At 41.3% G+C, this 13,402-nt stretch overlaps 1 protein-coding gene and 1 long non-coding RNA gene across 2 annotated transcripts in view; one reads left to right on the top strand and one right to left on the bottom strand.

The window, feature by feature from the left end:
* Positions 1-13,402, top strand: part of ADGRB1 (adhesion G protein-coupled receptor B1) — a 651,809-nt gene that overhangs the window by 43,247 nt on the left and 595,160 nt on the right. The window lies entirely within an intron of this gene.
* LOC136578882 (uncharacterized) overlaps positions 276-13,402 on the bottom strand; it is a 91,992-nt gene continuing 78,865 nt past the window's right edge. The window contains exons 2-3 of the long non-coding RNA XR_010786675.1: positions 3,306-3,369; positions 276-405 (exon numbers count right to left, since the gene is read on the bottom strand). This is a non-coding gene — a long non-coding RNA (uncharacterized lncRNA). The remainder of the gene's footprint in view (positions 406-3,305; positions 3,370-13,402) is intronic.

Below are 13,402 nucleotides of genomic sequence, written 5' to 3'. Positions count from 1 at the left end.
TATAGAGACCGGGGTTGTACCACTGGATTGGTGCATTGCCAAATGGTTCCAATATACAAAAAGGGGTCCAAAAGAGAGCCTGGTAACTACAGGCCGGTAAGTCTCACTGAAATAATTGGAAACATATTTGAGGGGTTTCTGAGAGATGCCATCCTAGAATATCTCAAGGAGGACAACGGAATAACTCCTCACCAGCATGGATTCATGAAGGGTCGATTATGTCAGACCAATCTGATCAGCTTCTACGATGAAGTAAGCTCTAGCCTGGACCTGGGAGAGTCTATTGATCTTGTATATCTGGACTTCTCTAAAGCATTTGACACCGTGCCGCATAATAGGTTGATGTATAAAATGAGGTCACTCGGATTGGGTGAAAACGTGTGTATCTGGGTGAAGAACTGGCTCCTAGATAGAAAGGAGAGGGTGGTAATAAATGGTTTGTACTCTGATTGGACCACCGTTGCTAGTGGGGGCCACAGGGTTCAGTATTAGGCCCCATCCTGTTCAATATATTTATCAACGACCTGATAGATGGACTGCACAGCAAAATATCAATATTTGTAGATGACACAAATTATACAATATAATTAATACAACGGAGGACAATGTGCGGCTACAAACGGACCTAGATAAGCTGGGAGCTTGGGGAGAAAAATGGCAAATGAAGTTCAATGTTGAAAAATGTAAGGTTATGCACATGGGCAGGAGAAACGGATGTCACCAATATACACTAAATGGGGTATTGCTAGGGAAAAGTGAGATGGAAAAAGACCTAGGGGTACTAGTGGATTGTAGACTTAACTGGAGCAATCAATGCCAGTCAGCTGCTGCAAAAGCTAATAAAGTCTTGGGGTGCATTAAAAGAGGTATAGGGGCGAAGGACGAGAACATTATCCTCCTACTATATAAGGCACTTGTCAGGCCCCACATGGAATACTGCGCACAGTTCTGGTCACCGGTGCTCAGGAAAGATGTTGCAGCGCTTGAGGGGGTTCAAAGAAGGGCAACTAAACTAATACATGGAATGGGAGGACTGGAATACCCAGAGAGGCGATTATTTACCCTGGAAAAAATATATTTAAGGGGCGACCAAATAACTGTATAAATACATGAGGGGACAATACAAGGATCTCTCCCATGATCTGTTTTTACCCAGGACTGCGACGGAAACAAGAGGGCATTCTCTTTGTCTAGAAGAAAGCGGGTTTCATCACCAACATAGAAGGGGGTTCTTTACTGTAAGAGCAGTGAGACTGTGGAACTCTCTGCCTGAGGACATGGTGATGGCAAAATCCATAGAGGAGTTTAGGAGGGGACTATATGTCTTAATAGAGAGCTACAATATTACAGAATATAGACATTAGCTGACCAGCGGGTTGTTGATCTCAAATGTTGATCCAGGGATTACTCTGGCTGCCATTATGGAGTCAGGAAGAATTTTTTCCCCAAATGAGCAAAATAGTTGCTTGGGGTTTTTCGCCTTCCTCTGGACCAACAAGGGAGGGGGGTTGAAACAGGCTGAACTACATGGACATTGTCTTCATTCAGCCTAACATACTATGTTATAGAGATGAGCGAACATACTCGGTAAGGCCGATTTCACAATCGAGCACCGCGATTTTCGAGTACTTCACTACTCGGGTGAAAAGTACTCGGGGACGCTGTGGGTGAGCGGGGGGTTGCAGAGGGGAGTGGGGGGGAAAGGGAGAGAGAGAGAGCTCCCACCTGTTCCGCGCTGCTACCCCCCGCTCCACCACGCCACGCCCCGCCCCACAGCGCCCCCGAATCTTTTCACCCGAGTAGTGAAGTACTCGAAAATCGCGGTGCTCGATTGTGAAATCGGCCTTACCGAGTACGTTCGCTCATCTCTACTATGTTACTATGCTGTTACCGTTGGAGATTCAGGCCATGATAGAAGTTGGTAATGCTCCAGAGAAGGCAGCCCAGATTGCTTGCTGTTAGTGCCGCATCCATATTCACTTGCATTGCAGTATTCAGACCTCCGTTTTTCACGCACACATTTACGCATGTGAAAAAAAAGCAGCATGTCCTATTTTGCTCCATATTCCTCTGAAGTTAATAGGTTTGTGTAACTGTGCATGGTACATGCGTATTCCCGGTGTATTTATGCATGAAATCATGCGCATGTGAGTATGCATGCAAAAAATGTAACCAGGTCCAGAAACGCATGGAATACGCAGAAGTTTGGTCCCTGAACATGTTGCATTTTCATGGACCGAAACTAAATACGCTCATGTGAATGAGCCTTAGACACAGTGGGGCTGGAACAGGTTATGTGCTGTTATAGCCGACCCATGATGGGGAACGGCAGGGTGTGCATTCGGACATGTTAGTTGGAGCTCCAGCGTTGTATTCAGCTACTCCTGACTGCAGTGCCTTTTGCTCAGGCCTATTCCTTACATCCTCCTCTGACCCCTTTCAGTGAGAAATTCTTTACATCCAAGGGATCCCCATTCCCTGGATGTTTCCGTCGATTATGCTATTCTTTGTGTACTCTTCTAATGTGGTTTTAAACTAATAATGATTCATGGAAAACTTGTCGTGTGATTTTATGCTGCACTCCGGGGTCACAGGGAGAATTTCCATACAGGGAAGCGCCAATTGTGAAAGGGCCAGGGGCTCTAATAAAGGGGCGAATTAGTGTATAGTACTCAAAGATGAATCTGCACAGACCTCTATTGCTCATGTACTGCAGACGCCCATTGACACTGACACTCATCGTCCCATCCCCTCCTATATCTGCGGAAATCTGCAGACATTAAGTAGACTGGTACGTGGAACGGCTGACATTTTCTACCTCGCTGCTTCACACAGTTGGCTATTTAGGAACAAATTGGAAATTCTTGCAAGCTAAAAATGTGCTCTTTTTTTCCTTGTGTTTATGTCTGTGGCACCACAAGTAGTGCCGGTAATAACAATCGCTGTGCATTGTGGAGGCAGCGGCAGGCCATGGAGAACACACGACTCAAAATAAATGAGAATTTTCCTGTCATTTCTAGGCCAGATAAAGTACAACAGCAACCACTACAAGTGTCTGAAGAGAAGGAAGCTTCCTCCTGCCAGTAATTAATGGAGATCTTGCTGATGAGGAATGAAAACGCTTTATAGGCGTATGCTGCAGCACAGTGATAGCACCCCGGGGACGGTTTAAGAAATCAGCTGTAATGTTATTTATCATGGGAAGACACGCTCACATGCATGGGCACGGAAGCACATGGAATTATTTGGTTTAGGGATAATAGTGTTGAGCTATGCGAAGCAATATTGGATAGGGAATAAGGTACCTGGCGGAGAAAGAAGCTCCATAGCTTCACTGAGTGCGGCTGATGAATGTGACTCATCTAAAACCTGAAAATAGGAATACAGTTGCTGTAATACTGCTGTGCAAGCATATAACTAATATACCACTGCCCGAAATATACAATATAACTACTAGAATACTGCTCCTGTGTACAAGAATAAAACTACTATAATACTGCCCCCTATGTACAAGAATACAACTAGTATAATACTGCCCCCTATGTACAAGAATATAACTACTATCATACTGCTCCCTATGTACAAGAATATATCTACTATAATACTGCTCCTATGTACAAGAATATAACTACTATAATACTGCCTCTTATGTACAAGAATATAACTACTATAATACTGCCCCCTATGTACAAGAATATAACTACTATAATACTGTCCCTATGTACAAGAATATAACTACTATAATACTGCTCCTATGTACAGGAATATAACTACTATAATACTGCCCCTATGTACAAGAATATAACTACTATAATACTGCCCCCTATGTACAAGAATATAACTACTATAATACTGCCTCCTATGTACAAGAATCTAACTACTAGAATACTTCTCCTGTGTACAAGAATATAACTACTATAATACTGCCCCCTATGAACAAGAATATAACTACTATAATACTGCCCCTATGTGCAAGAATATAACTACTGTAATACTGCCCCCTATGTACAAGAATATAACTACTATAATACTGCCCCCTATGTACAAGAATATAACTACTATAATACTGCCCCCTATGTACAAGAATATAACTACTATAATACTGCCCCCTATGTACAAGAATATAACTACTATAATACTGCCCCCTATGTACAAGAATATAACTACTATAATACTGCCTCCCATGTACAAGAATATAACTACTATAATACTGCCCTCTATGTACAAGAATATAACTACTATAATACTGCCCCTATGTACAAGAATATAACTACTATAATACTGCCCCCTATGTACAAGAATATAACTACTATAATACTGCCCCCAGTGTACAAGAATATAACTACTATAATACTGCCCCCTATGTACAAGAATATAACTACAATAATACTGCCCCCTATGTACAAGAATATAACTACTATAATACTGCCCCCTATGTACAAGAATATAACTACTATAATACTGCCCCCTATGTACAAGAATATAACTACTATAATACTGCCCCCTATGTACAAGAATATAACTACTATAATACTGCCCCCTATGTACAAGAATATAACTACTATAATACTGCCCCCTATGTACAAGAATATAACTACTATAATACTGCCCCCTATGTACAAGAATATAACTACTATAATACTGCCCCTATGTACAAGAATATAACTACTGTAATACTGCCCCTATGTACAAGAATATAACTACTGTAATACTGCCCCCTATGTACAAGAATATAACTACTATAATACTGCCCCCTATGTACAAGAATATAACTACTATAATACTGCTTCCTATGTACAAGAATATAACTACTATAATACTGCCCCCTATGTACAAGAATATAACTACTATAATACTGCCCCCTATGTACAAGAATATAACTACTATAATACTGTCCCTATGTACAAGAATATAACTACTGTAATACTGCCCCCTATGTACAAGAATATAACTACTATAATACTGCCCCCTATGTACAAGAATATAACTACTATAATACTGCCCCCTATGTACAAGAATATAACTACTATAATACTGCCCCCTATGTACAAGAATATAACTACTATAATACTGCCCCCTATGTACAAGAATATAACTACTATAATACTGCCCCCTATGTACAAGAATATAACTATTATAATACTGCCCCTTATGTACAAGAATATAACTACTATAATACTGCCTCCTATGTACAAGAATATAACTACTATAATACAGCCCCCTATGTACAAGAATATAACTACTATAATACTGCCCCCTATGTACAAGAATATAACTACTATAATACTGCCCCCTATGTACAAGAATATAACTACTATAATACTGCCTCCTATGTACAAGAATATAACTACTATAATACTGCCCCCTATGTACAAGAATATAACTACTATAATACTGCTCCTATGTACAAGAATATACCTACTATAATACTGCCCCCTATGTACAAGAATATAACGACTGTAACACTGACCTATATGTACAATTTGTTTGCTGTATCAGATTGTAGATTTTCCCTATTTCTGCCTCATATTTTCATTGTTGAAGTACAGTAATTTGTTTGTGTGAGCTGAAGCTTTGGAAGTTGACTTGACCTTACTTGTACTAAATAGCCGGGAGAAGAATAAGTGGAAACAATTCGCTTTTTCCACCAGTTCCCCATCCTCCGCCTCCCGTTGTGTCTTACAGAGTTAGGGTATTGAACATCACAACAGGAAATCGTCCTACAAAACTGAAAGACCACACAATACTTGCCAAAACCTGAATGCAGTATGAATCAGGCCCATGAATGAATGGCAGGGCTGTTTTTGCTGTAATGGGGGTGATGGAGGTTAAATCATTCTGAAATGTTTAAAGCCGCAAAATGGGATTGAATGTAATTTTCAGATGGATAATTTGTTGTTTTCGGTGCTGCACATTAGGCGTAATGGTCAACAATCATTGAATGGACCGATGTGTTAGCTATGGAGGTGCAGGCAGCGGTTACTCCTGGGCCTTTATGTCTGAAGGTGCCTTTGTGTAATATAAGAAGATGTCTCTAAATGACTCATCGCTGGTGGAGGACCCTCTTACGGATTCTGCATTGGCTTTGCTAGTGAGAGGCCTGGGACGGGGGTCAGAAACGCTCTATTCTCCTTAGGGAGAGGCCTTCCAGGCCTCTCACTAGCAAGGCCAGACTCCTACTGTACACTGATGAAGGGCAATAACCCTGAAACAGCTGTCTGTACATGGAGTCTGGCTTTGCTTTTAATTCCCAGTCATTGTAACAAGGCTTGTATAAAAAGTCTGACTTTGACTTGAAGGAATGCTGCCTTTCAATAGGTGGCACTGTAGAGGATTTATTCCATCTCCCATATTTGCATATTACCCAGAGGAGCGTGCTTGGCCATTTGAGTCTCCTCACTTAGTTTATAGTTGCTCTCCCTAAGGAGAAAAGAGCGTTTCTGACCCCTGTCCCAGGCCTCTCACTAGCAAAAAGCCAGACTCCTACTTTACACTGATGAACGGCAATAACCCTGAAACAGCTGTCTGTACATGGAGTCTGGATTTGCTTTTAATTCCCAGTTATTGTAACAAGGCTTGTATAAAAATTCTGACTTTGACTTGAAGGAATGCTGGCTTTCAATAGGTGGCACTGTAGAGGATTTATTCCATCTCCCTTATTTGCATATTACCCAGAGGAGCGTGCGTGGCCATTTGAGTCTACTCACTTAGTTTATAGTATATAGTTGCTCTCCCTAAGGAGAATAGAGCGTTTCTTTCTTTCTTCTTATGTTATACACAGCTTTTATGTCTCTTAGACAGTGTTATACACCAGTTTCCGGAGTACTGGCAGAGTTCAGTTTGAACAAATTCTAACCAAGCTACACTTTATGCCGAAATCAGATAAACCTGGCCAAGCCAAACTTTTTAGAAGTTCTCTCATCACAAATCTTAAAGCAACCCCTCTAGTCTTAGGACAAAACTAAGATGGTAGAGTTATATTACTTGCCTTAACTTCTACACTGTTGTCCCTCAGATCTGCTGCTTCCCGGGACCCACTTCTGGTCTTCTGAATACACACTTTGCACTGGTAGCGTGTTACACTACTGATTCACTACACCTACTCTCTGATTGTCCAGCTTTGCGTGCGTGATCAGCACTGACCAATCAGAGCGTGGCCTGAAGTGCCTCGGACTACCAATTCACAGTATGCATTACATAGATGGAAGACTGCAGTGGTCATCTTGCAAGACAAAAAAAACACAACCCAGGAATGGGCAAATTGGAGGGACAATGGCACAGAAAATGGCTGGCAAGTAATATAACTTCCCACCTCTCGTCTCTAGTCAGAATTCTGTCTCAGGACTGAAGAGTTGCTAAAAGACAAAATATTCTGTGTAACCTGTGAAGAATATTAGCGATGAGGGAACTTTTCACATTTTATTTCAGACTATTTGCCGAATTTAGGCAAAAATGTTGGTTGGGTTTGAATTAATTTGAACCATTAAAAGCCCTGTATAACACTTCTGAGTCACCGCCAAATATATCTGAGGACTTCTGAACTGCTGTTAAGGCAAAGTTAATGAAGAAAAAGATGAAAAAAGAAATAAAGTAAAAAGGACTAAGGAAAAAGAAGACAATGGAGGAAAAGGAGAAAGTGGTGGAAAAGAAGGAAAAAAGAAGAAAAAAGATTCTTTCTTCAACTTTTTCTTCTTTCTTTAAGAAAGAAAAAGAATTATTATTATTTTAGTGGATTTACACCAAACGTCTACTATTTTGGTTCACTGAACAGTAAAGAATATTTTTGGTGTGCACTTTCCCAGACTTCAGTTATGGGACAGTTAATTTTTGGCCAACCAGACCAATCATATGTTAGGGTGATTCACAGCTCCCGCAGGATAACTCTCTACCCCTTTTACTACTTTAAATCCCACCTTATACATAAAATAGATTTCATATGTGGAACAAATGACAAAATGGAAAAAAATCTGATGATGTTTTTGAAAACATTGAATTAAATTTTGAATTTTTCAACATTCTTAAAAAAAAAAAAAAGAGCAATTGCGTAAAGCGTAACCTTCTCATCAGGATTCACACCGGTAATTTACATTACTCACTATCTACTAAGTATTCCAGCTCCAGAGTAATAATTACTGAGAGACTCATTCACTTCACTGACTTTTTACGCTTTCTGTTCTGCAAACACGGCACTGAACTCACATCTATGTATAGAATTGTGTGTACATGTTTAATATTACGCTAGGCCAGCTTTGCCTGTAATCTCCAGGTCCTAAATATAGCTTCCTAACTCGTAAAGTCTCCATAGTAACCTGTAAATATCTGTTTTTCAAGGGAAGATATCAAGAAAATGTAAAAACAAAGTTCCAAAAACATAAGACTATTTACAAAATGCTGGATAGACTTTAAAGGGGTGTCTGAGATATTTGTTACAAAAGTTTTCTAAAAGAAGGTATACTCACCAGTTCGATGTCCCACCGGTCCGGCACCACAACTCCCGTCCCCCGATGAGTTTGATTTACATGATTGCCAGGAGTGGCATGCCTGTATACATACATGACCTTTGCATCTGGTCAATGGCCTCAGCAGTGTAGAGAGAACAAGACCACTGAGGCCGGTAATTGGAGCTGCAGGGTTTGAGACACTCGAGTTGTGAGGAATCAAAGCAGTGAATTTAACTTCCTTTTTTATTTTAGAACATATCCTACCTTTAGAAAAAATTAGATCCAACAACCACTTTTAGATCATAGGGCCTGGGGGAAAACTGCATATCACCATAGGCTCCTGCCACTTCCGGGAAACAGCTTACTTTGTTGGAGGCGCCGTGGACAGCGAGATATTCACCCTTCACATTTATGGCCATAATGTAATACAAGGCCCGCACATAGCGCACCTGGATGGGTGCCACTCCATTCACCTAACAGAGGAGGATCTCAAGCCGGTGAACTCCACTCTATGATGACAGTCATCCTGCATCAACCCCTTAAAGAAAAGAATGTAACTCATATTCAATTGTCTGCAGTTTCATTTGTGTAAAATGGCTGAGAAGGGAGACTACAAGAATTGGTTGTCTGTAGCTGGAGTCCATGCTGCCCAACTGTTATGCTTTTTACTGGATTGTGGGTGTAGCCTATGCTAATTTACATAAACTTGTTGTTTTTGGCATGCTTTGTGGGTTTTCAAGGTTGACCAGGAGTGGGGATGCCAATTGTGGAGATATATTAAATGAATACAAAACTTATTACTTTTTTTTCTGAAAAAAAAATACCCTAGCAAATCTTCTTAGCTTTCTATAGGGGAAGGAAGTAAAGGGAAGAAGAAAAGGAAGTAAAGGTAAAAAGGGAGGAAAAGATGGTTAGGAAAGGGTAAGTTGGGGTGGAAAGGAAGAAAAGAAAAGTTGTAAAGAAAGGACAGAGGGAGGAAGGAGGGGTAAAGAAGAAAGCAATGGTAGGGAAGGAAGGAAAGATGGGTAAAGATGGAGAAAAGGTAAGGAAGGAGCAAAAGAAGGAAGGGAAGGAATAAGCAGAAGAACGTTAGGATAAAGGGAAAAACAAGGAAAGGCAGTGATGAAAGGAAGGAAGGAAGGGAGAGAGGGAGGAAGGAGGGGTAAAGAAGAAAGCAATGGTAGGGAAGCAAGGAAAGACAGGTAAAGATGGAGAAAAGGTAAGGAAGGAGCAAAGGAAGGAAGGGAAGGAATAAGCAGAAGAAAGTTAGGATAAAAAGAAAAACAAGGAAAGGCAGTGATGAAAGGAAGGAAGGAAGGGAGGGAGGGAGGGAGGAGGGGTAAAGAAGAAAGCAATGGTAGGGAAGCAAGGAAAGACAGGTAAAGATGGAGAAAAGGTAAGGAAGGAGCAAAGGAAGGAAGGGAAGGAATAAGCAGAAGAAAGTTAGGATAAAAAGAAAAACAAGGAAAGGCAGTGATGAAAGGAAGGAAGGGAGAGAGGGAGGAAGGAAGGAGGAGAAGGAAGGGTATAGAAAGAAATGCATGGAAGTTAGCCATTTGGAGGCTATGGAGGCCATCTACGGTTGCCTGGTCATTTACAGTCTTTTTTGTCCTTCATTACATTTTTCTCTCAGTACAAAAAAATTAAATGAGAACAAACATATAACTTAAGTTTAGGATAAAAAAAATATATTTTCCCCCCACCTAGCTATCCGCAGGGAAAAGGAAGGAAAGACAAAGGAATGGAAGAAAGAGAGGGAAGTAAATAAGGGAGAAATGGAGAGAAAGGAGGAAGGGAAGGCTAGGAAAGGTAGGTAGGAAGAAAAAGAAGAAAGAGAGGGCAAGGTAGGAAGGGTAGGGCAGTAAGGGTTGAGTAAGGAAAGAAGGAGTGAAGGAAGGGTAGGAAGAAAATAAGGGAAGGAATGATAGAAGAAAAGGGAGGAAAGGAAAGAAGGGGGTAAGGAACGGAGATTAGTTAAGTAAGGATAAGGAAAGATAGGAAAGGAATGAATGAAGGGTAGAGAAGAAAGGGTAGAAAAGGAGGGAAGGACAAGAAGAGAATGAATGGTCATGAAGAATTATTTTTAGCTCAAAATGGGCTGATTTTGTTTTCATCAGAAAGACTCCCCATCCAAGGGTTTCCACCCACAATCATTTTGAACTACTCCTGTTCCTCATCAAACTCTTCCATCTCCTTGTATTTTCCCTCAATAGTTTTTAGGGATCATGTAGAGGGCTGAGGCATGGCCACAGAAAGCGTCTGCAGTCTCTTACTATGGGTGCTGGAAGTGCCACCATATAGTGCCTCAGTATGATGCCGTAGTACTGTATCCTTACACTACAGCAGCCATTGAAGCATGTCACCATTCATCAGTTCATACCGCATGACCCTATTTACTTCTTTGGGTGCCCTATTACAGCCCATTATGATCTACATCTGTAGTCCTATAGTCACTGTATCTTCAGTGTCTGTTTGGATTAGCATGCAACAATATTGTGGTTTTGTATTTTAAACCAAAGAGTTAAATCTATCTGCTTACACAAAAACATTCTTGCAACTAGCATGTAGGGTAAAACAGTTCAGAGCCCATCAGAAGAGGATGGCTCGTTATTAATAAAAGCAAAGGTCACCATTTTCCGCAGTCATGTGACCTCCAATTCCTTGCAATGGCAGTGTCTCTTTGTGGATTATTTGTAACTTTTGATGTCTCTGTTGGGTCGTCTCACTTGGAAACCATTTCTGTAAATGTTTGGAAGGTGGAGTGAAAGACTTCAATCACGGAATGGAAAATGTCAGCGAGACGGTCGTGAATCAATGATGTTATCCGAGCGGATTCTCACGGGCAGTTGATTCTGTGTGATGTAAATAATCCGATTCAGGTCTTTTTCTGCTAGAGCAAACAAATCACTTTGGAAAGGAATCTCTTTATCACTGGGCAGCAATATGTCTGAACGGCCAACAGAGGCATGAAAGGGGAGAGAGGGACATACATTTCAGGGAGACATCTCTCAGGTTCACTTGAGGTTCATTGCTTGTTCCTGTTGAGGACCTCTGAAGAACCTATTCTGGTCACAAACACTGGAACCTTATCCTACTGCCAAGGATCTCAGAGATCGGTCATTGAGGTGTAATTACTGGGCTGATGGGGAAGAAAGCAGATACCAGAAAGCAACAAATTGGTGTCCATTCTGCTGGTGATTCATTTCCATTTGGGTGAGCCAAGAACATGGTGGCTGCATTTAATGGAAACCAGGTTATTGCTCTTTCTGCACTCAGACTGTGACAAACATTTCCTTGGTCCAGTGTCTTCCAACCTTTTTTGGCTCACGGCACACTGCATGAAAAAGTATTTAAACTCACGGCACCCATGTAAAAAAAATAAAATCTATCTTCTTCTATCTTTCTCTCCATTCTCTAGCTCTCTCATCTCTCTCTCCTCCTCTTCTCTTCTCTATCTCTCTTACTCTCTTCTTCTCTCTGTTTTCTTTTCACAACACCCCTAGGAGCTTCTCACGACACACCAGACTGCTGCGGCACTCTGGTCAGTAATCACTGCTTTACTCTGTGGCTAAGGATTACTACTCCTTTATAGGGTTTTCTCATGTAACCCTGATTAAATTGACAGACATACAGAATAAGTCATTGTATCACAGTAGACAGTAGACCTGAAGTACCACAACACTGATGTGTCACTTCCTAATGGCCACTATAACTTCCAATGAGAGCAACCGAAGGAAGAAGATGACCGCCCCCGCAGATCCATGAGGAGTTTCAATTAGTACAAATTTTGGGGTAAGAAAAATATCCCATCATGCTGAATGAATTAGAGAGTCACTGTGATCTTTTTCATTCATTATGTAGCTATCCCCCTAGTATATATAAGTTAGCTAGTGCTGCCTTAGTTAGTTATTCCTTCTTTGAAGCTCCTGGCCTCTTTTCCCTTAGATAATAATGTGATCTCAATTCTGAGCAGCTCAGATCTACTTGGGTTTATGTGTTCAGTTTCTAGTCAATTTCTCGGTCTATGTGATGCTGTAAAATGGATCTACCATGGAAACCACCTAGACGGGAGGGGGAGGGGACAGGCACTCCTGTCACAGTTACTGATGATGATTATAGATGAGCGAGTATACTCGCTAAAGGCAATTGCTCGAGCGAGCATTGCCTTTAGTGAGTATCTCCCCCGCTCGAGACAGAAGGTTCCTGTGCCGGCGCGGGGGAGCGGTGAGTAGCGGCTGTCAGCAGGAGGGAGCGGGGGGAGAGAGGGAGAGGGAGATCTCCCCTCCATTCCGCCCCGCTCTCCCCCAACAGCTCCGTGCCCGCTGCCGACACCTGAACCTTCTGTCTCGAGCGGGGGAGATACTCGCTAAAGGCAATGCTCGCTCGAGCAATTGCCTTTAGTGAGTATACTCGCTCATCTATAATGATGATCACACAGCTCCTATCATACTGTTATAATAGAGGAGATGACAGCTCATCCTTCTTCCTCTCTCCTTATCGCCTGTAATTTATTTAGGTGTATATAGAAGATAATGATAGTTAAACTGCCCCCCTAGCAGAATAGTATTGCCTCTAGCTAATGCTGTGCTGAGATAGATGTAAAAGTGAAACCAAAAACTTTCACCAATAAGATGGTGTCTAATAAGTATCAAATGGGAGAGGGCTGCACTGCATGGAAGTGACTGCTATACACAGAGGCCCCACCTACCTGTGCCATCCCCCATCGCTACCTGTGTTATCCCCCTAAGAAAAATATGAAATGTTAAATAATACATTATATGTACCCCAAAAAACACAAGTGTTCCTGTAAAATGCAAACAATTATACTAATATGTTGATGCAAAAGACAAAATGGTCCGTGGAACAATGAAAAAATGAAAATAAAAATGACCTGGTCTCTGAAACACAAAATAGGTTGGTCACTAAGGGGTTAATACAGGTGCTTCTTAGGCCTCATTCAA

Source organism: Eleutherodactylus coqui, chromosome 9 (genome assembly GCF_035609145.1).
Source record: "Eleutherodactylus coqui strain aEleCoq1 chromosome 9, aEleCoq1.hap1, whole genome shotgun sequence".
NCBI lineage: Eukaryota > Metazoa > Chordata > Amphibia > Anura > Eleutherodactylidae > Eleutherodactylus > Eleutherodactylus coqui.
Note: the sequence above shows the minus strand (reverse complement) of the source record. Positions and strands in the feature narration are given on the sequence as shown.